General features: G+C 38.4%; 1 long non-coding RNA gene across 1 annotated transcript; it reads right to left on the bottom strand.

The window, feature by feature from the left end:
- Window positions 1-20,582: 20,582 nt before the first annotated feature.
- Window positions 20,583-23,665, bottom strand: LOC142163215 (uncharacterized). Its single transcript, XR_012694477.1, has 2 exons — window positions 23,108-23,665; window positions 20,583-20,835 (listed from the first exon to the last, which is right to left on the bottom strand). It is a non-coding gene; the product is annotated as an uncharacterized LOC142163215 (long non-coding RNA).
- Between the last annotated feature and the right edge of the window lie 3,965 nt (window positions 23,666-27,630).

Below are 27,630 nucleotides of genomic sequence, written 5' to 3'. Positions count from 1 at the left end.
TAATGAGGAGGTATTTGAGGGGGGTGAACCTCAGATTGGGGGGATTTCCCGAATTAGGAAACCAGAAGTTTGGGAGGATAGGTTTGTCAGCCAGGTAGCGTACTATAAATTCAGGGAGTGGTGGCCGGTGAGGAAGTTGATTCTTGAGAGGAGCTTCATTGATAGGGACCTTCTACCCCTACACCCCAATGTGCATAGACAGTTTCGAGCTCGAGTGGGTTGGGAGCACTTTATAGATAATTGTGTGAAGGCGAATGAGCACATGGTCAAGGAGTTTTATAGCAATGTGGCCCACATCTTGAAGGGCATCAAAGTGACCAAGGTGCAAAACAAAAATGTGGTGTTTACCGGGAAGGCGCTGAATGAATACCTAGGCTTCAATGAAGAAGATAAGTCCCCTTACAATGAAAAGTCGGCAATGGGCGAGGATGTTCGTCCGTGGTTAGATTCATACCTGGCAATCACGGGTACTGTTCCAGAGTGGTTGACAGCAGGGGCCAAAATACTTTGGAGGACCCTTAACTTTGAGGCTAGGGGTGGTTGACTTTTGTATGCAGCCGGCTTGATCCCTCTACACATGATCAGACTCTTCCACTTGCCCGGGCTGTTCTAGTCGCATCAATTATGGCGAGATATCCTATCGATGTGGGCAATGTGATGTCCCGCACAATTTCTGCAGTGGGGATTGAGCATGACCGGAACTACCCTTTTCCTAACACCCTTACTATGTATTTTCGAGACAGGAGGTGGAGAAGAGACCTTTTGACATCAAGGTCAAACCTGTGGATTCGTTTTCGTGGTATAGTTTGAAGGGGTCAGACAACCACAAGGACAAGAATTACAAGCCGCCTGCTTCTACCCTAACTGGCCAGTCTGAAGAGCCGGTTGCGGTAGAGCCCTCCACAGAGCCTATCTCCACTGATCCTGGCGGTTATTGGCGCCTCCCGAACCTTCCACTACTGCTGGTACCTCTACTTCAGCTGGCCCAAGGATTCCATCTTCCCGAGCCCATCCTATCACTGCCCACCAGCTGAGCCATACCCTTCATAGCTTGAACAACTGGATGGCGACTGCTTCGTCCAAGTTTTCTACATTGACCTCCACCATTGCGGCTCAGTCGGCACCACAACCAGTGCAAGTGCCCCAATCTATCGAGGATCCACTTAAGGAGATTCTTGCCAACCAACAAGAAAATCCTTGACTCTCAGGCTGCCTTGGCTAAGACAGTGGATTCACATGGCAAGGCGTTGAAGGAGCTTGCTAGGGAGCACAAGAAGCTGCACAAAACACGTGCTTCCAAGGAGTCTGTGAAGGAGCTTAGAGCGGATGTGGACAAACTAAAGGCAGACCAGCTGCCTTTAGACTTGCTATTTGAGAATCCAGCTCCAGCAGCAGTACCAACAGCAGAAGCACCGCAGGAGCAGACATAAAGGCCTCCAAAGAAGAAGAGAAAGCTCCCTAGTGCAAATGAGGCCATAATTCAGTTGGCGGACCCACCGAAGGCCTCCTCTAGTCAGCCACAGGATGTATATGTTATATAGTCTGTCCAGGTCCAGTCCCCAGTCCCAGAAACTGAGCAGTAGGATATCGGGAACCAGTATAAGGTTCCCGCGCATACAGAGGACCCAGGCACCACTGATGATCCTATGCAGACGGACACGGCTTAGGGAGTCCTCATATCCTTTCCTTATACTTTTTGGTGCTTATTTGTTTAGTTGGCATTGGGGGCAATGCCAGCTTTTATTTGAGGGGGTGCGCCCTACATTTTATCCTTGGATGACTGTATATATATTGATTCAGTTTATGCCTTTTTGATTTTCTATTGGTCTGTATATAACTTTACATTTAGTTACTTTTATCGCACTTTTTATCTTTCCTTTGGTCTGTATATAAAGTTTACATTATTGTATATATTCATTCCCTGTTGTATATTCAATTCCCCAATTGTATATATTCTTTCTATTTTCGCAAAATTTTTCATGTTTAGCTCTTAATTATATTCGTAGCTTTTTGTTTCGTTTTTGGCGCTTTCAATAAGCCTTTGGTTTTCTTAATGCCACGGTTCTTTCCAAAGGTGGAGTATTGTGTGAACCGGGTGGCTCTTCCTGATGATGCATGGCGTGACAACCTTCTTAAGGGTTTGAGTCCGTTTTTTTTTATTTTTGGTAGCTTGTAGTTAAGGGTACCTCAAGCAAAGCTTCACTTGGGCCCAACACATTTGCTTTTGATCCCATGGTCAAAGACAAGTAGTTGTGTTTAGGATGGTGAAAGTCGTGACCTTGAGACGCTTGTGTTGACCAAACAATCATCATGTGGTCTTTCGGGACTATTGTGTGCTCAATCGTGTCTACGGTTGTTGTGGGCCCCCGACTATATGTCTTTAGAAATCCTTGAGCTTATGTGGTGAGAAATCGAATTGTGAGTCCAAGTCTCGAGGCAATGGTCTAGAACTTGCCCTGAATGTCTGTTGAGGCGAAATCTTGAGTGAAATTTCACTTGAGAAGTGATTATAGGCTCTCCTTGATCCAAATGATAGTTGAACAATTTCATAACCTAACAATGATATAATCCCTAGTTAATCCTTTTGAGCCTTTAACCTTTTTCTTCCAAGAACCAATGCTATAAGCCTATACCCGTTCGAAAATATACCCTCTTGGCACCCGATCTTTCCTTGAGCAATGGCAAAAGTCTAAGTTTGGGGGGAGAGACGAGAAAGGGAACAAAGTGGTAAAAGTTACAAAAGTGAATAAAAAGAAGGCAATGAAAAGAAAAGAAAAGAAATGAAAAAGACAAAAAGAAAGCCCAATGTGAAAAAGAATAAAAAGGGATTCAAGAAAAGCAAAAGAGAAAAAGGTGTGGAAAAAGTTGAAAAAGGAGAAACGTTTTGAATTGCATAAGAAAGAGAGACAATGTGTCTCTCTAACCCCTTAGAAAGAAGTGAGATACTCAAAGAGTCAAGAGAATTGTGTCAAATGAATAAAAGAAGTACTTAAGGGAAGATGGAACCCATTTAGACCAAAACATTCTCTACCCTGAACCAAAAGCCTTCACATTGACTCCACAAAAGCCCTGTATGATCTTGAGATGAATGACGCTTGCATTAGTGGATATTTACATGAGGGGAAAACATATGGTACTTAGAGCCGGACTTGTGACCTTTCCTTGAGAGAGACGAGTGAATTCCCATTAACCTCGGTTTGTGTGCTAATACTCTAAAAAGGCGAGGTTTGCTTAGGGAGAGTTGAGGATGTGTGAGTTTGGGTTCCACAATGACCAAAGTAATTGAGAGAGTTCTTTGATGTAATGAGTCAACTCTTGATGCTCTTGTGTCACACTTGATCCATGGTTTTTCAAAGTTTAAATGTTGTTAATGATTCATTCGTATTGAGGGCAATTGTTAGTCCCAATTGATGCTTGTTGAGGTTACTTTAGGATAGCTGGAAATACTTGGATTTTCCCTTAAGGGGTAGGTCTTATTTTGTTTGCTTGAGGACAAGAAAAGGCTTAAGTTTGGGGAGTTGATAACTAGGGAATTTAACGTGTTTCATGCTCCTTCTTGCTTATGCTTTGATTATAAATTGTTACAAAATAGTCCCAAAAGGCTCATAAGTTATGCTTGATTGCAGGTGTGATCGACAAAGTACCGAAATGTCAAAGATCGGCTCAAAAAGAGGGAAACCTGCTCAAGCATCAAAGACAAAGTAAACTGATGGCAAACAAGCCTAGTGCGGATCGCACAAAGTTGAATGCGGCCGCACTAGGTGATTCAAAGAGATGGCAAAACCAGGCTTCAGGCAATGCGGCCGCAGTACACATTGCACAGTCTGCGGTGAAGGTTCGGGGGCCGCACTACCTTTTTATGCGGTCCACGGAAGAGAGATTGAGAGAGATGGAAAATGCCAAAGTTCAAGCCATGCGGTCTGCGGTCATGATTGTGCGGACCGCGCCAGCTGCTTCCGCGACCGCGGTCCATTTTACGCGGTCCGCGGAGCCCAAGTTCAGAGAGCCCAGAATTGAAGTCCAAGAGCATATTGCGGTCGTGGTCCATTTTATGCGGCCCGCACTGACCTCGCAGGGGTATTTTTGTCCAGTTTTTTTAGCCTAGTATAAATAGAACATTTTGCCATTTTTAGGTTATCGGTTAATTCCAGAACGTAGCTACGTTCGTGAGAAGCTATTGTGTAGCCATTTTTGGCATCTTAACTTAGATTTTACGATAGATTCTCTGTATTTACATTAGTTTTTAAATTAATATGTCTTGTTCTTCATCTATTTCTCTATTTTCTTCTTCAAGCATGAGTAGCTAAACCCATTAGCTAGGGTTGTGGCTCAACCCTAGTGTAGGTAATTGATGGGTGATGCCATCTAGGGTTAGATTGACTATGGGTGTTTGCTATTTAGGATAATTTTATGGTTTAATCAATGAATTGGTGGTTGCAAACACTGGTTTGTGGTAATTTGACTTGGCTCTTCTTGAGAAAGAGAGCCTAAGTCTCCAAAATTGACCCAACAAGGAATTGGGTTGGACTCAATAGAAATTATAGTCCCAATTAAAAGGTTAAACCTCGAGAGAGTAATTACCCGAGTTGAACCCTAGTTGCTTGAGCTAATTTGCCTACTTATTTGGTCTCGAGAGAGTCAATTGGGCAAAATCACTCTCTCTATCGAGAGGTGTGGGAGTGAGTAAAATTATGCAATGGTTATAACATATTTCCCCAATCATGTCAATTGAAACTTAGAAACATTTACCCGTCAATTAGTCACCTAGGTGAAAGTCACTAGTACCCATTAGATACAACTCTAGCAATTTTCTTATTAGCATAATATAGTTCTAATTAGTAATTGATAATATTATTTGTTAAAGAAAATTCAAAGATGTTTGGAAATGACATTTGGAACAATTACACTACTCTAGTCTAGATAGATACCCGACTCTATTCCTAGCTTCCTGTGGAAATCGATCCCGACACTCATATCGGGTAAAAGCTATTACGACCCTCTCTTCCTACTTTTTAGTAGTGTGGAGTTGGCTGCGATAAGAAGACGAGATACCCGAGGAAATTGTTAGGGAGGTCAAATTTTTTGAGAATAAGCCTAATTCCAATCTGGACGAAACTATGCAGTAAATTTGGGAGATGCTGAGACCGTCAAGGAGACCTGCATAAACATTCACTTGTCACTAACACAAAAGGAAGAGTATATTCGTTTCCTAAAGGAATATGAGGACATCTTCGTATGGTCGTATGATGACATGACCGGTTTGAGCACGTTCATAGTGGCTCACAAGCTGCCTACTAATTGCTTTATTGGGATACCGCACTACGGTTCGCACATCAATCGGGGAAGCTCCCTACATGCTGGTTTACGGTACCGAGGCTCTCATCCCAGCCGAGGTAGAGATTCCTTCTTTAAGAGTCGTACAGGAAGCTGAACTCAGTGATGCGAAGTAGATAAGGAGTCGCTATGAACAATTGGCCCTTATCGATGGAAAGAGGATGAACGCAGTATGTTACGGCCATCTTTATCAGAATAGAATGTCTAGAGCTTTTCACAAAAGAGTCAAACCAAGACAATTCACACCAGGGAAGCTGGTGTTGAAGAAAATTTTCCCGCATCAAGATGAAGCCAAAGAGAAATTCTCTGCCAACTGGCAAGGTCCGGACATGGTTCACAGGGTCTTGACAGAAGGAGCGCTCATAATTGCAGAAATGGATGGAGAAATCTGGCCAAAACCAATCAATTTAGACGCAGTCAAGAGATACTATACCTAGATTATTTCACATTTCTTTTCTGATTTAATTGAACTATGCTTGACCTAATTCCTGTTTAAGAGGGGATATATAGGCAGCCTTATGGGTTCGGTCATATCATAATAAAATTTTCATTTCCCTCCAAGATCAGAAACTGCGGCAGAATTTTGAAGAGGGTCCTCAAAATTCCGGAACAAGTCCAGTCAGAGCCATCACATGCCAGGAAGCCAGTAATCAGTCAAGAACTAGGGAAAAATTTTGAGAAGGATTCTCAAAATTTCGTAGAAGATTCAGCAGGGTCCGCCATCCGCAAATAGTTAAAAATCATCTACCAAACTGGGACATAAATTTGAGGAGGACCCTCAAAATTTCAACATAAGCGAGCTGCAATGCCTTTGAAATTTTTCACAGTTGCTAGTTAATCAAAAATCACTTGATATATCAATACGCTTCCAAAACAATTCTATTTTTATTAATGATTGCATATTTTTCGAAAATTCTATTTCCATAACAGTTAGGCACTACCTAGGGGAACTCGAAGGGGGCTTCCAGATCGGAGCAGAGCAAGGCCGACAGACGAAGCAAGAACTAACCTCCCCTCATAAAACTTACAATTTTTCTTTGAATGTAGGCACATTTGACGCAATGGCAGCATTCGCAAAACATGCATACACAAAGAAAATTCACCATCCATCCGGCCATCACACACTGAATATATCTCCAGCTAAGACATGCACTACCCTTATCTTCTATTTGCTCTTTGCATGGAACTAATCCCTATCCACCACATTTGCATGAGGCTAATCTTTTCCTCCATATTTGTATGAGTCTAATCCTGGGATCCATATTTGCATGAGTCTAATCCCTGACTCCATATCTACATAAGGCTAACCCTTACCTCCCATTTGCATGAGTCTAATCTCTGACTCCACGTTTGTATGAGTCTAATCCTCGACTCCATACTTGCATGAGTTTAATCCCTGACTCCATATTTGCACAAGGCTAACCCTGGCCTCCTATTTGCATGAGTCTAATCTCTGACTCCACATTTGCATGAGTCCAATCTCTGACTCCACATTTGCATGAGTCTAATCCCTGACTCCACGTTTGCATGATTCTAATCTGTGACTCCATACTTGCATGAGTCTAATCCCTGACTCCATATTTGCATAAGGCTAAGCACTGCCTTCTCTTTGCATGAGGCTAAGCCTTGCCTCCATATTTGCATAAGGCTAAGCACTGCATTCTCTTACATGAGGTTAAGACCTACCTCCATATTTGCATAAGGCTAAGCATTGCCTTCTCTTTGCATGAGGCTAAGCCCTGCCTCCATATCTACATAAGGATAAGCACTGCCTTCTCTTTGCATGAGGCTAAGCCCTGCCTCCATATCTGCATAAGGTTAAGTACTGTCTTCTCTTTGCATAAGGCTAAGCTCTGCCTCCATATCTGCATAAGGCTAAGCATTGCCTTCCATTTGCATGGGACTAAGCCCTGTCCCGAATCTTGCATGAGGCTAAGCTCTGCCTCCTATTTTGCATAAGGCCAATGTCGCCTTTATTTGCCGAGACTAAGTGCTATCTCCCCGGCACTATCTATTCGCTTTTCAATCGGGCTAAGCTCTGCCCTCCATTTCACAAGACTAAGCCTTGTCTTGTTACATCATATTATTGCATATCATGGGCTGAAACATCGCCAATCTATCCGAAGGCATCATAGTCTAAAGGCATAATTCTTATAGACGGAAGACATCATGCCATGGCCTGAGGATCTCTCAAACTTGCATATCATTATTCAAAGGCGTCATGGTTCAGAGGCACCATTTTCATGGCCCGAGAACCCCATTTCATGGTTGCGAATCCCTCACTAAATTCATGTCCCAGTACATCATGGTCCAAGGACGTCATCCCTAACCATCTGAAGACAACCTTCATGGTCCGAAGGGAATCTGTATCATGTTTAAATTTTCGCAAATACGTTTATACCATCTTTTATCTACAGGTAACCATTAAGAAACCTCTATCCTAGAAAGAGCAATCTCGCTCCAGTTCCCTCCAACCATCCCGAGCCTTAACCGCTCATCATAGTCGCTTTCGCATCTCGTGTCCGTTCTTGCAATAATTTTATCGGTCTACTCAGCAGGTGAATCCAGACTACATATGGTCTGATTCCTGTAAAACCAGGGATATGTAGGCAACTTGAAAATCGGAGTTCGGCTTCCGTCTTTCAAAACATCCCATCCGGTCAAAATTGGCCATCATTTATTTACCTGAAAACTCTTTCATCTTTCCCGGGTAAAGAGGGGCAGCTGTTGATACCCAATTTTCCCTATATATCTTTTATATGCATGAATACCTTTAAAATAGCATATATATGCATATATAAGCATGCACAAGGTTTTAATAATTTTTTTCATAATTTTAAGGATTTAAATTGATTTATTTTCTTTCCTTTTATTCATAAAATCCTCAAATTATTGTTATGATGATTTATTCATTTAATCTCCATACTTATGCCAAAATTTGGTTAATATATATTTTATGCATTTTTATAATTGCATTTGGTATTTTTCAAGCTAAATTGCATATAATTGCAATATTAGCCCATTTAATATATAATTACATTTTATATGCGTAAAATTGGTCCCTATATTTTAAAATGATAAATATATATTTTGAATCATTTTGGTGCATAAAATTATTTTTTAGGAATTGTTTATTACTTATTATAAATTAAAAAGGGAAGTGGCTATTTAAATTATAACCGGATTTGGCATTTCAATTGCAGCCCAAATTGGACCCAACCCCAACCCAATTTCTTATTAAAATACCCGACTCAGACCCTACATATACTTACCCGACCTAGAGTCCGTTAGATCAGATCAACGGCCCACATTGTTTCTTTCCTTTTTTTTAATCCTAATACCCCCTAACCCTAGTCATTCTTTACAGCCCGCGGCCTTTGAATCCTCTCGTCTTCTCTCTTCTCTCAACCTAACCCTAAATCCTTTTCAACTGCCTCCCTTCTCCGGTCTTCTCCGACGACCACTCTTCAACCCCAAGCCTCTAATGGCTCCTCCATTGCCTTGCTCATCCTCTCTGAGGCCTTCAAGGGCCCTAGGTCATGCCGACTTGTATCTAGGGTTGCTGTTTTGGCTGTTTATGGTTTCTCCGGTGTGATTTTTGGCAAAGTCACACTATATTTGTTACGATCTTTGAAGGTTTAAGCAGGTTCTTCCATCTCTATTTAGGTTTCTTTTGAAACCCTAATTTTTGTTTGTATCTCTTAGATCTGGGCCATTTTTAAACGATTCGAGTCTATTCCTTCTATGTTTTATACTGTTCTTGAACCTCTTTTGAAAAATCATCGACTTCAAGCTGTTTTTACTTTCTTTAAGGTTAGGGTTTCTCGGAGTTTCTTCTACACTTGTTCAAACTGATTTTTCTTTATGTTTAAACCTCTATCCTTTGCATATCTCAACTAATTCCGTGTTTCTACTCCTTTTTCAACTCATCTATGTGAAAACCCTAGTTTTTGGTCTTAACCCTTGGTTCTGAGTCTGTATTTGATGATTTGTTTTCATGCTTGCCTATTTCTCATGAATCCCTGAGTTTTCTGTGATTTTACCCTACTATGCTCATTAGGATTTCTAATTTTTTGCTTTTTCTGCCTCTACTATGTTTATTCTGTTAAACTCCTCTAATCAGTATTATGTTCCATGCGAATCCCTGATTTTGTATGATTTTTACCCTACTGTTCTATTAGGGTTTCTGATTTTTGCCTCTTCTTGCCTATTGTGTGTTTATTTTGTTTGTTCATAGAAATTTATGGTAATTCCCCCCTAAATCAGTACTATTATCCATCGGAATCCTTGATTCCCTATGATTGATATCCTTCTAATCTCTTGCAATATTCTCTACTGATTTTCAACCTCTAAGTTATTTTCCTTACCTTATTTTATGGTCGACTATGATGTCAACGGACTCTTATGTTATTTCCTTAATTGGGATATTATGTACTTAGCCTTAATTACATGTTCTACATTTGCACTATGCAGAAACTATTTCCTTGTGTGTTATATGCCAGTCTTATGTGATCTCTTTCCTTATTTGACTTTACCATTTGAAATTAACTCCCTTAATTAAGGGAGTACTTCTATTAATTTTATACTAATTGATACCTAGTCCCATAATTATTGCTTGATTTTGATTGTTGCCTTACTATTCTACCTAGTACTATATATATGCTCTCTCATTAACACACATAGACACGAACTCTTGGTTAAAAAACTATCTCTCATACTTAAAAAACATTTCTGCTCTCTCTCTTGTGATACTTGTCACACCTCCTTTTTACCTACACCCCCGGAAAAGGGTATAAGGGTAAAGGGAGTTTTTCCAATTAAAGGACAATCAAAACGGGATTTATTGTTTTTAAAAACAATTCAGAGTCGCCACTTGGGATAATTTTATGGTGTCCCAAGTCACCGGTTCCAATCCCGAATCGAGGAAAGAATGACTCTGTATTACAGTCCGCGAATCAGAAATCTGAGTAAGGAATTTTGTTAACCCGGGAGAAGGTGTTAGGCATTCTCGGATTCCGTTGTTCTAGCACGGTCGCTCAACTGTTATAATTGGCTTAATTATCTGATTTTAAATATTTTTGAACCTATGTGCAATTTTAACTTTAAACCGCTTTCAGTCAATTTGTAACGGAGATTAAACGTTGTTTAAAACGTGCCTTTGTATCGCACCACATGAAATGCACCCGCAATCCGGAATACATTTTATTCAACGTTTTAGGATTTGGATTTGGGTCACATAAATGCGCACCTGAATTAGGATTTACGTATCGTGACCATACCACAGGAATCGTACCCATGACTACGATGATTTATTATGCGCCTAAAGCAAACTACAATATTCATTTTTATTGTAAGGTCATGATTTATGGAATTGGAACCATCATAGAAGAAGTAAGCTAGCTAACGATTCCAAACCCAATTTGATCTTAATGGCCCCCAAAATCCTTTTATTCCAATTTAATGCTGTAACCAATTTAATATCCAAATGTTCATTCTTGATTTTTGTTTTCTTTTATCCAAAGATCCTTTCCCCAGCCCAATTACTACCTAAAATTCCAGTTCAAATTTTCAAACCTTACTATTTTTTATTTCTTAGTTACTCTGTTGAACTAATAATCATTTCACAAACAAAACAAAGATAATATATTCACTTCAAACAATTAACATCCAAACTAATCAGGGAGCTAAATGAAATAAAGATAAGCAAGGGTATCTACAATAAATTGAGCACGTAAACAAATAGTGCTCTTAAATAAGGAGAAAACAACTAAAGCAAGTTTATTGTTAACACTAAGAGAACAAATAAATCTAAAATATCTACCATACTAGTGAATAAGAAAAACAAAATAAAACTTCAAGTAGAAGGATCTTCTGGAATAAAGCTTCAAAAGCATAGATTAGAAAACAACAAAGAAGGAAAATATGGACCTTTATAGCTTCCAATTCATCAAAAGCTTTCTGTTGTTTACAAGGTAGACGAGAAAAGCATGCTGACGGAATTGAATGGAATTATTCGTCAACAAGACCACGCCAACTTGACCGCGAACTACAGCTACGACCTCGACGGAACCAGATTCGAATGAACGAGAACCTCGCCATCAACTCGAACTTGGATCAAAAACCAATTGCCTACTGATTTGAGGAAGAATAACAAGGATTTTAATGGTGTTTTGCGGTGGTGTTAAGCTACTAGGTTATGGAGTTTTAGAGGTGAAGATGGGCTGGTTTGGGCTCATTTTGAACTGTTTGAGATCTGTTTCTTACATGGATTTCATGGCAGAAATTATGAATAAAGAGATGGTGGAGAATAACAAAACTATATTTTTTTCTTTTAAGAAAATGAAGAACAGAGGGTTTGAAGAAGAAGACGATGCAGGGGGTGGCGGGGATGGTTGGTGCGCAGCCTTTTCAGCTACTGCTTTTAGCTTTTATTCCACTTTTTTTTCCGTTCCTTTTTTCGTTTTTTTTCTTTTGTTCGTTCTCTTCCGCCTCTTCCCCTTTTAATTCTTTAGTTAAACATTCTTTTATAGTGTAGTGTCTAGGTTGTAGGAATTTAGGTTAAGGGTGTGAGCTTAGGAATTATGGGTTTGGCAATTGTGGGCTAGGTCCAAAATTAGGCCTAAAAATGGATTGCTCGAGCCCAAGTTCTATTCTTTCCCTGCAAACGAGATTAAAAATACGGCCCCATTTATTAATTAATCCTACTATTCAATTAATTATTAAAATAAAACAAACCATTAAAACAAACCTATTTTTGGCATTTTCAAATATCATATTAAAATAAAAATAAAATACGATACTATTTTTATATATTTTTTAGGATTTTTTTTTTAAAATTAAAATGACTACAAAACATTAATGAACATATTTTTGTGATTTTTGTTTTCTTGTAATAAAATAAAGTAAAAGAGTCAAAATTACTTAAAATATCTATATTATTCCTAAATTAAATATTTTATGCTAATATATAAAAAATCTTGGGGAGGGTCAAAAATAACATGTCTACAGCTGCCCCTCTTTGACTGGAAACGTGCAGAGTTTTCAGACAAAGACTGACTAGACAGGTTTTTGACTCGACCCTTATTTGGAGAGACTAAAACTAAGAGAAAATGAGGAATGTGACCGAGCCCTGGTATCCGGGCTGCCTACATATCCTTGGCTATAAAGGAATCAGGCCACGTGTAGTTCAGAAATGAGTGAGATGACGGAGTATGCCGAAGTGGAAGTCCGGTCGAGGTGCTGTTCCGCCGAGGTTCCGGTCCGCAATCCTGCTATTACATCAAAATCAAAACATGAAAAAGACTAGCTAAGCCTATCAATTACGAGTTACAAGATTCCTATCTATAAGTCTTCTGAAGCTTGATCTTGAGTCTTGAGTGGTTCTTCATGCAGACTTTAGATTTGAACCTTATCGCTCGCCAGTTACAGGTGCTAGCTCGTTCTTCTTCAGATTTTCGGACCAAGACCGGACATGTATTGCTTGTGACCTCGGCCATATCTTGAGCAGCTCACATCTTTAATCAACTTCTGTATTTGGATTAACTTGTTGCCTTTCTCTCTTTTCCTTTATTGATTAACTTATGTTGATTATCTAGGACTGCTGACTCGCATTCTTGACGCGAGCTTCTTTCGTTACTGACTTGAATTGCATTCTGAATTGAATTCCCCTTTTTTTTCCAGGTGGGCACCTGATTGCTGAACTTGAATTGTCTTCTCTTGTTACTTTACACTGTTTTCCCTTGCATCTTGAACCATTTCCCCCTGAAACTTGAACCGTCTTCCTTCGAAACTGCTTTCCCATGAAACTCAAGTTGTCTTCCTTCGACACTGCTTTCCCTAGAAACTTGAGTTGTCTCCCCTTGTTCTCTAGGTAGACGCCTTATTACAACAAAATAAACAAAACAAAGAAATTTTTCTGCCCCAATTTGCATTAGGAAGATTTGTGAGTTGTTAGCAAAATTGTAAACCACTTGTACTATTGATGCAATGATGAAATTAAACTAAAGAATAGACTAGGAAAACTATAAACTAAGCTTGACTAAAGTAAAAACTGATCCTATTCTCCAGGCGGGGCTCCCTGACTGCTAACTTGAAATGTATTCCCTGCTCTCCAGGCGGGGATCCTGACTCCAAAACGTGAATATATTCCCATGCTATCCAGGAAGGCTCCTGACTTCAACAAAATAGATAAAACAAAGAAAATTTTCTGCCCCGATTTGTTGGCCGGGCACAGATGTAAGTATTAAATGGATCACATTACCAAATATCAATAAGAACTTGAAAGCTAAAACTTGAATTGTACTCCCTTGTTCTCCAGCCAGGCTCCTGATTGCTGACTTGAAAGTATTCCCTGCTTTCCAGGCGGGCTCCTGACTTCGACTTGCAAGTACTCCCTGCACTCCAAACGGGTTCCTAAATTCAAAAATAGACAAAACAAAGAGTTTGAATGCTAAAACTTAAATTGTAATCCCTTGTTCTCCAGGCGGGCTCCTGACTGCTACGTTTGAAAGTATTCCCTGCTCTCCAGGCGGGCTCCTGACTTCAACTTGAAATGTATTCCCTGCTCTCCAGGCGGGCTCCTGACTGTTGCGCTTGAAAGTATTCTCTGCTCTCCAGGCGGGCTCCTGACTTCAAGATAGATAAAACAAAGAATTTGAAAGCTAAAATTTAAATTGTACTCCCTTATTCTCCAGGCGGGCTCCTGACTGCTAACTTGAAAGTATTCCCTGCTCTCCAGGCGGGCTCCTAACTTCAACTTAAAATGTATTCCCTACTCTGCAGGCGGGCTCCTGACTTCAACTTAAAATGTATTCCCTGCTCTCCAGGCGGGCTCCTGACTTCAAAATATATAAAACAAAAAACAAATCTGCCCCAATTTGGTGGCTGGGCACAGATGTGAGTGTAAAACTAAATTGTATTACCAAGTATTACTAAGAACTGAAAGCTAGGTCCCATTATCCAGGAGGGTCCTGAAATTCCTAGTTAAACGATAATTAAAAATCTAAGTTATATCTTCTAAAGTGTGACTTCTGCTAAATCTTGCTATCTAAGAGAATCTTTAAACTGCTCCCCATTATCCATGAGGGTCCTGAAAATCAAAAGTCAAGTTTTATCTTAAGAGTGACAACTTTCATAGCTGGATTATACTACCCTACAGCAGAACTTACGCTAAATGTTATTATCTAATCAAAATTTTAAAACTAAGTCCCATTATTCAGGAGAGTCCTAGAAACTCCTAATTGAATCATATCTCGAACATGCAAACTTCTAAGCTAACTTATATTCTTTTGGGATACGTTTATGCTAAATTATTCTATTTCTGAACTTTAAACTAGGTCCCATTTTCCAGGAGGGTCCTGAAAATTAAAAATCAAACATGTTTGGTGACTGCCTTTCTCCACGGAGGGTTTTTCCGAAACAAATGAGATTTCTACCCCTGTTTCAAATCAAAGAAAAATCTTATCAGTTTAAAAATGTGGTGGTTAGTTTGAGGCCTTGACTTTGATGGCGGTTGCTCCTTCGCTTCCCATGATAACTGATTTTCGCTCGAGGACCTTGCTTATTTATGGACTAACCACTTTCTCTATCATCCTTCTCACGGAAAATACCACTTCTCCGTTCAGATCCAATTCCCTTTCATCTTGTTGCATTGTTCCTGAATTGATATGTATCAAACCTTTGTATTTCACATGAATCCCAAAGCACGTCAATTACCGTCCACTCAATGTGCATGATGTTCTTTCCTGACTTAACCCACTATCATTGGCCTTGAGGTCTATTGCTCCTTCACTTGCCATGATAACTTTGATTTCCACTTGAAGACCTTGCTAACCACTTTCTCTGTCATCCTTATCACATAAAATACCTCTTTTCCGTGCAAACCCAATATCCTCTATCTGTTGCATTGCTCATGAACTGACATTTACCAAACCTTTATGTCCCACATGAATTCCAAAGTGCGCTAATTGCCACCCACTCAGTACGTATGTTGTTCTTTATTGCTTAAACCACTAGCCTTGGCCTTGAGGTCTATTGCTCCTTCACTTGCCATGATAACTTTGATTTCTGCTTGGAAGACCTTGCTTGTCACTCGTTAAACACTTTCTTTGTTGATCTCATCACAGAGAATACCCTTTGACCTGTTCACCCAACATCCTCTATCTGTTGTACTGTTCACGAGTTGAAATATACCAAACCTTTGTATTTCTCATGGACCCCAAAGCATGTTAATTGCTACCAACTCAATGCGCTTGTTGTTCTTTCCTAACTTATGCCACTTTGATGTGCTGGACAGATCTTGTTTTGTGCAATTGGAAAGCTGGCGGTAAATTTTGAAGTCATTTCTCACTTGTTCTGACCAAATCGACTCAGAAAGAAGAAGTAAACAAGACAAAAGGAACAGAGTAAAGGACAAAGGAAAGAATATGATTCCTAATAAGAAAACTACAAAGTAGAAACCTATCATATATGGATACAAACTCTAATGACCATGCCATGCATCTGTGGCCTATTCTGTTGAGCAAGTCTGATGTTCAACTCCTGTTACACTCCTAAACCGTGAAACTGAGCTTCAATGCTCCGATTATCCAATCTGATTCACAATCCTTATTCGACCTGTGGTGCCCGAAGGGTTTTCACCATCAAGCCTCTCTCATTTTTGATTCTTTCTCTCCACTTACCGTCGACTTACGGTGCCCGCGAGGGTTTTCACCAATAAGACTCTCTCATTTTCATTGTTTTTCTGTTTGGACCAGAATGTTGCCCCTGATATGAATTACCTCTCCTTGCTTGACTTGGCATCTCTCGAAGACTGATCGAAAGGTCTTTCTTTGGACCGTAACGTGGGCTTTTGGATAGGGTTAAAAAAAAGGATATCAAAGGCTCAAAATAATTCACATGGGTTCAAAATTACATCTTTCGGAACCAGATTCCTTACAACAACCACAATTTCTACCCTAGTTTCTTGCTTGGGGAATTTTGGTTTTTTATTTAGATGAGACCAAACCGTGAGGCTGCCTACGTATCCTTAAAAGGAATCAGGTCGAACGTAGTTCATGTTATAGGAATTACTTTGTTGTTGTGATTTTGCTTTTCTCTTTCTCTCTTCTTTTCTTTTCGTTCTTCCTTTTTCTCTTTTTGTTGATTTGTTGTTTTTTTCCTTTCTTCTTTTTCCTCTTTTTTTTTTCTTTTTTCTCTTTAGTTTTCTTCTCTTTCATTTTTTCTTCTCTCCCTTTTCGTTCTTTTCTTTTCTCCTTGTCCTTTACTTATCTTTCACGCTTGTGTTTCTGATCTTTGTTACTAATTCCGAAAGAGGGGTATGAAAGAAAATAAATGAGGCTCAAAGGGGTAACGAAGAATAAAGTGTTTAGATAGCAGAACAAAATGCCTTCGTCATTCCAATCTCCAAAACATGACAAGAGCAAACTACACAATTTAAACAAACCAAGGAAACCATTCGTAACATCTTTTGATTGCGCCAGACTTGATGACCGTATCCACACATTCGCCTTCTACATCTCTTACATACAAAGCACCATTGGACAACATTCTCACTCTCTTTACCACGAACAACCACTGTCAATATGGGCAAACTTGCCTTTAGCTTCAAACCAATGCGGCATGATGCATTTTAATAGGGTTTCTTCATATTCTATCTGCCCCAGTTTCACACAATTCGGGCTTGAAGTGATCTCAACATGCCTTTACTTGTTTCCCTCAAATGTCCCTATCATCTTCAAAATTGTTTCATTCATTGCTTCATGACTAAATTGAATTTTTAAGACTAGGCCGAGAATTACGCATACATGTCATGTTACTAGAGTCAACAGGAAATGAACTATAAAAGAAAAGAGAACTAAACGAAAATGACTAGAAATCACAGAAAACAGAAAATTGCAATAAACAGATGGTGACAGGGTTTGGACAACAAAACAAACAAACTAAACTGGGGCAACAAACCTAGACAACATTAAACAGGCTACTAGACTAAACAAACTAGGCAAAATAAGAGGATAGAAGGGTTTGAGTCACAAGACAATATCTGGATTACAACCTTGGAATAACCCGGACAACAAAAATGACAACAAAATAAACCTCCAAAACTCCTCCCTGGCTAACCAAGACCGGAGCGTCTTTCCAATTGCCAAGCTCGGCATTTTAGCCACTGAATTTTGCATCAACATTACTAGGACCTTCACAAACTTCCATCACATTGTTCTTAACAAATTGCTTTTGGGTTCCCTTTGCTGGCTCATTCTTAAGATCAACCTATGATAGCACTGAAAACTTTGCAGCGCGTGGGCCTTCGAGGATCTTAGAAGAATTTTTATATTCCTTTTCAAAACAAATCATACTCACCATATGCGTCTCATTATGAATAGGCGATGGACATTGGCTAGTGTCTGCTGCATCTGGATTTTGCACGACAATGTCACCTACATTAATAAGCTTCTGAATTGCTTTCTTCAAATTCCAACACTTCTCTATGTCATGCCCCGGGGCATCTGAGCAATATGCGTACCTTTGAGAAAAATCCAACTTCTTTGACAGAGGGTTTGGCATTTTTATATGAATCGATTCAACATGTCTAATTGCTTCAACTTTTGGAACAAACTGGCATATGATTCTCCAATAGTGGTGAAAGACTTTTCTTTTTCAGCAACCTCTCATTCTTAAATGCTTGATTGGGCCGGAAACCTGATCCAGGGGGTTTTGGTAGCCTCGTAGGGGTGGATAGGCATTTTGTGGAGTTGGGTACTGGGAAAATGACGTACGACTTTGGGAGTTCTGTGGAGAGAAGTGGTATTGGGGAGGATCATCTGGTGCACAGGGATATCCACGGGGATGATGTCGAGGTGGGAAGTGTTGATCGGGAAAGCCCATCAGATCATTTTTTCTGTTTCTCTTTCTTCCACCCAAGCTTACTGGGATATTCTGAATTTCTTTCGAACAACTCATGATTTTGCCTGACTTGATTCCCTATTCTACTAGCTCCCCCATTTTTAACACATCTTTGAAAGGCTTTCCCAAGGCCGGGATCAAATGACTGAAGTAGGTGGGCCCTTGGGCTCGTAGGAAAAGCTCAACCATTTCTTCTTCACCAATCGGGATATTGACTTGAGCAGCCTGTTCCCTCCATCTGAGCCCAAACTCTCTAAAGCTTTCCTCCATCTTCTTTTCCATTCTAGATAGGGAGGAGCGGTCTGGGGTAACGCCTGATCTGTACTGAAAGTATCAAACAAAATCTTGAGCCATGTCACCCAATGTAGGCCACTTACCAACATCTTGACGAATATAGCAGTCCAAAGTTGCCCCAGTTAGGCTCTTACTGAAATATGCCATCAACAGGTCATCTTTCTCTCCAACGCTTCTCATTTCACCGCAATAGACCCTCAGGTGGGCTACCGGATCTCCACACCCATCATACAAGTTAAATTTTGGCACTTTGAACCCTGTGGGCAGGCGAACGTCAGGGGACACAGACAGTTCTTTGTAAGTCATGCTACCTTGGTCTTCCCTTCCTTGTTTGTTTTTCAAGGATTTTTCTATGCCTTTAAGCCTCCTGGGTATCCCATCTTTCCCTTCTCTTCCTATGAACCTTTCATTTTCAACATGAAACTTATCCCGAGGGCCCTGCTTGTATGAGTTGGGAACCTTGTGGGCAACCTCTGAGGGGTAATATTGGGCATCATGAGCTTTGAGTGGGTGTTCATTGTTGGGGATGGTGGATAAGTCAGGAGGGCAATTTTTGGGAAAAGTAATTGGAAGATGAGTGACGGAGCTACTGGGGTGGTTGGGAAAGCCATGGTAAGCGGGTGAATCTGGAGAGTATGGGGGATCATCTGGCACTGTGACCGATGTTTGGGTAAGGGAAACATTTAGGAAGCTAGGTGGTGGCGGGGGTGGTGCCTTCTCAGTCATCCAAGCCGGATACATGTCCGCCATGTGTTGTCTTATCATCTTTACCTCTTCAACCAACCCATTGTCCTGTTCGACCAATTGCCTTTGGGCACCTGTATCAACCAACTCAGTTTTGTTATTGTCTGCCATTGCCTTTTGACTTTATGTTGTGGAGAGGAGTTACTACTTTGAGAACCACAAACCAACCACCTTTCTGTTTGAAGATATCAAAATAACGAAATGGGGTCATCCCGTTAGCGTTAGGGCATTTAACAACAAAAAATATCACATTGCGTGCAATACGCCTAGCAACAATTAATGGTTCTAGAATGACTTCGAGGGTCATAAGGTCACTTGGCATCATCCCAATTTCTCCATTTGAATCTTCTATTTTCTTTTCTAACACTTCTTGGCTTGCCCGTTTTCCTTCATTTCTCTCTTTTTTTAATCATCCCCCTTTCTTTCTCTCATATCTCACATCTCACGATTTCACCTCTCTTTTTTTTTCCTTTTCTTTTAACAGTTTTTAAAAAAAATGATTCAATCGAACCTTATGTAGGTTGCCTACGTATCATGACGTCGCATGAATCAGATCTTTGCGTAGTTCTGAAAGATTGGGAATAAAGGAAACAAACTGACGTTCTCTGTTTCTACCTTAATGACTCTGACGAGAAAAGGGGAATAAAAGAAACAAATCTCTTTTTTTGTTTTTAAAAATTCTAGACCTAATGTTCTATAACCTATTGTAAACTCAAGCTTAACGAGCATATATTTTTCTTTTTTTTCCCTTTTTTTTAAACAAACACTCCATGGGAAATTATTAAGGAAAACCCTTAGAAGAGAAAACAAATATTTTTTGATTCACTTTTTTTTAAGGAGGAAATCTAAACAATAAACCACAGAACATGTTTTGAATTTTTCATTTGATATCCTGACGCGATATCCGAAACGAGCAATGAAAAAGATAAGACAAAATGCTTTTGGATTTCAATTTTGATTACCTAAAAACAATTCTAATGATAAACAAAAGATAAAGTATTTTTTCTATGTACAATATCCTAAAGTTCTAATAAAAATGAAAGAATATTTTTTTCTCATTTTTCACTAATTTCCCAAAGAGACACCTCAAAAGAAAATCTTTTGGATTTTGGAATTAACACCCTAAAGAAAGCTTTTAAAGAAGTACTAAAAGATTTTTTTATTTTTTTTTGAATTTTGGTCCTGATATAGTAGAAGAAATATAAAACATTTCATTTTAAGTTCTAGATATTAATTGCCTAAAGGAAAAACAACCTCAAAATTTTCTCATTTCTAGAATTAGTATTCTAAAGAAAATTTATAACGAAATATAAAATGCAACATCTCTTTTTTGGATTTTTTGAGTTACAACACATTTTTTCAAATATAAAACAGAAAATAACAATAATAAAAAGACTTGACATTACTGTACAAAAGTATAAAGTAAAAGACGACATAAAATGAGGAACAGACTCAAAACATAAAAATAAAACAAATCTCCTTAAGCAACTCCTGACTGAGCGATCTTGACCGGATGGTCACGGGGTGTCTGCCATGCTCAAACTTCGGTAAATAAATCCACACCTGTATGAGAAAACTTTAACCAACACTATGTGAGATAATAACACTCCCTATTAGACACATGCAAGACATAATTGGGACTATTTTTGCAAAATGACTTATTTGGCCAAAAGGTGGCTAGAAGTGCAAAAATTGGCTAAGACCCCGCAAAGCCAAGAACATAAGATTTACTAGAAAGACCGGACCCTATGTGGGTTGCCTACGTATCCCGCCCCGAGAGGCGAGAATCAGGTATGCGTAGTTCGGGCAAATTGGATACGGGCGAGAAATAAAAATAACAACTAATTTAGAGAAAATATTTTTGTTTTCTTCTTTTCTTTCTTTTTCCCTTTTTTTTGATTTTTGATTTATGAAAAATGATGAAAAAGTACAAAAATCCTTTGAATTTTTCAAGCTCTCTTTTTTCTTAACAAAATGTAACAGAAAACATAATTAGGCCTCACTCGCTTTATCTTCACACTTCACCCTCTTTTTTTTCTCTTTTTTCTTATTTCTTTTTTCATTGTTTTTTGTTTTGTTTTTTTTCTTCATTTACCTTCAGCTATCATTGGTCCGCCAAATGACCCTTTTACCCTTGAAGAAATGCAACATGTAGCACATAGGATGCATCAAGATAGTCTTTTCATTTCGGGTACACCTGTCCTAGATAGACCCAACCCCTGTGTTGAGTCTCCAAAGTCAAATGCACATGATGCAAACAAACGTTCCTATTTAGGGATCGGGCATGAGGCTGAGTTATTCTAGGTTCAAAACCTGGGTTTATTGTTCTAGACCGGGCTTACCCGAGCGGACAGCTCGAGCCGAACCTCATTCCAAACCTCGTTCCAAATTTTGAATATGACTCTGACAGAAAAGAAGTCACACGAAGTGCACACTTCTTCATGATTTAGAAGACTCAGAGAGAAGAGGGATTTCACAACAATTTATATAAAGTTCACGGAATATCAAAACGGTAAAGCAATCAATTAGCACATTAGGCCCAAATCATGTAACAAAATCAGATAATGGATAAAGCCAACTATAACAATTATTCTAAGCTCGAATTCTTGAACCCTGAACCAGAGATTCTGGGTTCTGTCTCCAGCAGAGTCGCCAGAGCTGTCACACCTCCTTTTTACCTACACCCCCGGAAAAGAGTATAAGGGTAAAGGGAGTTTTTTCAATTAAAGCACAATCGAAACGGGATTTATTGTTTTTAAAAAAAATTTAGAGTCGCCACTTGAGATAATTTTATGGTGTCCCAAGTCACCGGTTCAAATCCCGAATCGAGGAAAGAATGACTCTGTATTATAGTCCGCGAACCAGAAATCTGAGTAAGGAATTTTGTTAACCCGAGAGAAGGTGTTAGGCATTCCCGGATTCTGTGGTTCTAGCACGGTCGCTCAACTGTTATAATTGGCTTAATTATCTAATTTTAAACATTTTTGAACCTATGTGCAATTTTGACTTTAAACCGCTTTCAGTCAATTTGTAACGGAGATTGAACGTCGTTTAAAACATGTATTTGGATCGCGCCACATGAAATGCACCCGCAATCCGGAACACATTTTATTCAACGTTTTAGGATTTGGATTTGGGTCACATAAATGCGCACCTGAATTAGGATTTATGTATCGTGACCATACCACGGGAATCGTACTCATGACCACGATGATTTATTATGCGCCTAAAGCAAACTACAATATTCATTTTTACTGTAAGGCCATGATTTATGGAATTGGAACCATCGTAGAAGAAGTAAGCTAGCTAACGATTCCAAACCCAATTTGATCTTAATGGCCCCCAAAATCCTTTTGTTCCGATTTACTGCCATAACCAATTACATATCCAAATGTTCATTCTTGATTTTTGTTTTCTTTTATCCAAAGATCTTTTCCCCAGCCCAATTACTACCTAAAATTCCAGTTCAAATTTTCAAACCTTACTATTTTTTATTTCTTAGTTACTCTGTTGAACTAATAATCATTTCACAAACAGAACAAAGATAATATATTCACTTCAAACAATTAATATCCAAACTAATCAAGGAGCTAAATGAACAAAAGTTAAGCAAGGGTATCTACAATAAATTGAGCACGTAAACAAATAGTGCTCTTAAATAAGGAGAAAACAACTAAAGCAAGTTTACTGTTAACACTATGAGAACAAATAAATCTAAAATATCTACCATACTAGTGAATTAAGAAAAACAAAATAAAACTGCAAGTAGAAGGATCTTCTGGAATAAAACTTCAAAAGCATAGATTAGATAACAACAAAGAAAGAAAATATGGACCTTTATAGCTTCCATTTCATCAACAACTTTCTGCTGTTTACAAGGTAGACGAGAAAAGCATGCTGACGGAATTGAATGGAATTATTCGTCAACAAGACCACGCCAACTTGACCGCGAACTACAGCTACGACCTCGACGGAACCATATCCGAATAAACGAGAACCTCGCCATCAACTCGAACTTGGCTCAAAAACCAATTGCCCACTGATTTGAGGAAGAATAACAAGGATTTTAATGGTGTTTTGCGGTGGTGTTAAGCTACTGGGTTATGGAGTTTTAGAGGTAAAGATGGGCTGGTTTGGGCTCAGTTTGAACTGTTTGAGATCTGTTTCTTACATGGATTTCATGGCAGAAATTATAAATAAAGAGATGGTGGAAAATAACAAAACTTTATTTTGTTCTTTTAAGCAAATGAAGGACAGGGGGTTTGAAGAAGAAGACGACGCAGGGGGGTGGCGGGGATGGTTGGTGCGCAGCCTTTTCCGTTGCTGCTTTCAGCTTTTGTTCCACTTTTTTTTTCGTTCCTTTTTACGTTTTTTTGCTTTTGTTCGTTCTCTTCCGCCTCTTCCCCTTTTAATTCTTTAGTCTTAAATATTCTTTTATAGTATAGTGTCTAGGTTGTAGGGTTTTAGGTTAAGAGGTATGGGTCTAGGAATTATGGGCTTGACAATTGTGGGCTAGGTCCAAAATTAGGCCTAAAAATGGGTTGCTCGAGCCCAAGTTCTATTCTTTCCCTGCAAAAGAGATTAAAAATACGGCTCCATTTATTAATTAATCCTACTATTCAAATAATTATTAAAATAAAACTTACCATTAAAATAACCTATTTTTGGCATTTTCAAATATCATATTAAAATAAAAATAAAAATACGATACTAGTTTTATATATTTTTTAGGGTTTTTTTTAAGATTAAAATGACTACAAAACATTAATGAACCTATTTTTGTGATTTTTATTTTCTTGTAATAAAATAAAGTAAAAGAGTCAAAATTACATAAAATATCTATATTATGCCTAAATTAAATCTTTTACGCTAATAAATAAAAATCTTGGGGAGGGTAAAAAATCACATGTCTACAATACTTGCTGTAAGCACGTGATTTTTTCCCTATATGAGAATTACTCCCAAAAAATTCAAAAATAAAATGATTTTCCTTGGTGTGCAATTTTGTGATATTTTTGAATAATTATTTGTATTTGTCTGTGCATGTTTATTTGTTAAATTAATAAAAATACAAAAATATGTCGCATTTTTCATGTAGGATTTAATTCTACAATTGTTAGTAATTAAGTTTGTTTTACAAAAATTGAAAATTACAAAAAATAGGGATCTTTTGCATTTTTAGAATTTAATGTCCAAATATACAATTTTATGCTTAATTATTACTTAATTGTGCGTTAATTGTTATTGGGAGTTAATTTGCGATTTTATAACTTAATTTAGTTCTTAATAATAATTTAAGTATTTTTAGAATTTAGTTTTAGAAAAATAAAAGAAGAAAAGAGAGCAAAAATATAAAAAAAAATTGGATTGGGCCACTTCTTCAAATTTCAACCCCAGGCCCAAAAAATTGTCCAACCTTCCACACGACCCGGTCCATTTCAAACCGGGTCGACTCAACCCAACACCCCCTATCTTGCATTTGAAAAACAAAACAAAACAAAACCCTAAAAAACAAAAAACAAAAACCACCCGCCCCCACCTCTATTTTTCTTCTTCTTCTCCATTTTTCTCCAAAGCTCATCCATGGCTTCCCCCTCAAGCTCATCCATGGATTTTCATTGTCACCACGCACATACATACACACCTTGTCTCGTCTCCGAGCAGCCATAGCTGCTGCCCAAGCTCCTTCATCATCGTCAACGTCCAAAAACCTCCGCCCCTATCCGCCATTGACGAGCTTGTCAAGCTCCCATGGCTGTCTCGTCCTCATCTTCTTCATCGCACCATGAACGAGCAGTCCCATGGCTGCTTCTTCTTCTTTTGAACGAGCCAGCCTGCTCCGTCGACACAGCCGGACGACCATCAGTCTTTCGTCGACGTCCAGCTCCACAGTCGACGACCAGTAGCTCCAACGATCCTCCATCTCCATCCACCAACAACCCAGCCCCATCGTTCATGGCTTAACATCCACCATGACAGCCCAACAGCCCACGACAACCCAAGCCATGGCTACCTCGTCACAGTCATCATTCACCCCCAGCCACGCCGGAAAAAACCAAACGACCACCTCCCTCCCACAGCTCACTCGCCGACGTACAGCAGTCCGTCGACCACACTGCCGTGGTCCGCCATGGACGAGCATGCATTGATGCTGCGTCGACCAGCTTCACACTGCTTCATGCTGCTTCTGCCTTCTTCGTCGAGCTTTAACCAATGTTGTTGTTGCTTCTTCTTCATCTTCTTTTCCGCCATGAATGCTTCGTCAAAGTCCAGTTTGAATTCATCGAGTTTAAAGGGAAGATGGGGTTTTCGTTGTTCATCAAGATTCGGAATGACGTGGTTGTTTGTTCGAGTTGTCCGTGTCCGTTCGAGTTCATCGTTGCTCATTTCCGGTTAGTTGTAAGTTTCGTTTCTGTCCGTTAATTTGTTTGATATTTTTCGGATTTGAAATCAAATATGTTTGATATTAATTTCATGTTCATCATTTTTTTTGTTTTTTCAGTTTGTTTTGTTTCATTTTTCTTGTTTATTTCTAGATAAAAATTGATTAGTTTAATTATAATGTTGTTAAGATTTAAGTTGAAGATTCAATTAAATATTTTTCAGTTTGTTTTATTAATTTAAAAGGATTTAATGTTAATATAAAAGAATGTTAGTTTAAATCGCTTGAATCCGTTGTTTGTTGTAGATTAAATTCGTGTTCACTTTGTTTAAAGTTCAGTAATTTAATGTGAAGTTATGTTTTGTTTTTTTAATTTTAGTTTGAATCATGTATCTTTGTTATATTTTGTTGGATTTAATTTTAAAAAAATCAATTGATTATTTGAAGTTTAGTGATTTGAATATGTTTATTTGTTTTGTTTAAGCTTAATTCAAGTTTAATTCGAATTTGAATAAAACTTGCTTGTTATTGTTGTTGAATCTTTTCATTTATGTCCATACTTTGTTTGATTGTTCTTGAATCCGAAATTAGTATAAGTTTGATTTTTCTTGTTTATTGTTTATCATTTATGATTATTTCTTGAGTTTGTCCCATAATCTTGTTTAAGTTTAATATAGGAATTATTGGTTGTAATGTTGTCAGATTTGATTTTAAGTTCAAATGATTATTGAATTTAGAAATCTGAATATACTTGTTTGTTGTTGTTGTTGTTGAATATGAAAGTAGGTTTGTTTGTTGTTGAAAATGTTGTTCAATCAAGATAATTTTAGTTGTTTCTTTGTTGTTCATCATTTAGTTTGAATTTGTTGTTGAACATTGTTAGAAGTTGGTCATATTGGCTATATTTTGGTTAAGTTTGATTAATTGATTGGTTAGAGCTGATGGGGGTAGTTTGGTAATTTGCAGTACGTTCAGGGTTAAATTGGTAATTGCAATAAGGTCGGAGGGGTAGTTTGGTAATTGAACATTTTTGAATAATTCTTTATGTTAAGCATGGGGGACAAAATGTAATAGGGTGTGATTGATATAGTTGTTTAATATAAATGGGGGACAAGACAAAATGTAGTGGAGGGGAATATGGTAATTGTTTATGGTAGGCATGGGGGACAAGATGTAATGAGTTGGTTTGATATATTAGTTTAATGTAGTGGGGAATGAGTAGGAAGATAATGGGTTTGGTAGGAGAAAGTGTGGTTTTATTAATGGATTAAAGGGTTTGGGATGGGATATAAATAAGAGGTCTTGACAGAGAATAAAGGGGAATAAGAGAGAGAATAAGAAAAGAACGGACAGAGAGAAAAAAGAGCTGAATATTTAAGAGAGAAAAATTCCGAAAAATATTAAAACTTTCAAATAAAAAAAAACAAAAAAAAAATCTTCTGCTTTCTTTCATTGTTTGAAATCAACATTAATTGTTGTTGTTTCATCGAAGCTTGAAGTTTTTGTTTTGGGATTACTACTCCACCGGTTTGCAAACTTTGTTCCTGGGTTGTTACTGTTGCTGGACTGTTATTGTTGTGCTGTATTGTTATTACTGCTGCTGATTCTCATCTTCATTTTCTTTTGCTTCCAATATCAGGTACACAACTGACACGCTGGTTATTGTAAACTGAAACATGTAGCATGAATACGAAAATGAAGAGTTGAAGTTCCAGATTTATTTTAATTATATTCTAAATTTTATTTGTATATATAAATTGTTTAGCTTACTCTAATCAGAATCATGTAGTTATTTAATATATATAGTGAAACATCAGATGATAGCTTAACGGACGAACTATCTATATATTGCCTAAAAATAAATAAATGGTGTAGTAACTTCGTCTAGTTAATTCGCTATTGTTGGATGATTACCATGTCTCAAAAAGCACGTTAGTTCATCAAAATAGACCATTTTGGAACTTGGAGGAATGTTG

Source organism: Nicotiana tabacum, chromosome 1 (assembly GCF_000715075.1).
Source record: "Nicotiana tabacum cultivar K326 chromosome 1, ASM71507v2, whole genome shotgun sequence".
Taxonomy (NCBI): Eukaryota; Viridiplantae; Streptophyta; class Magnoliopsida; order Solanales; family Solanaceae; genus Nicotiana; species Nicotiana tabacum.
Note: the sequence above shows the minus strand (reverse complement) of the source record. Positions and strands in the feature narration are given on the sequence as shown.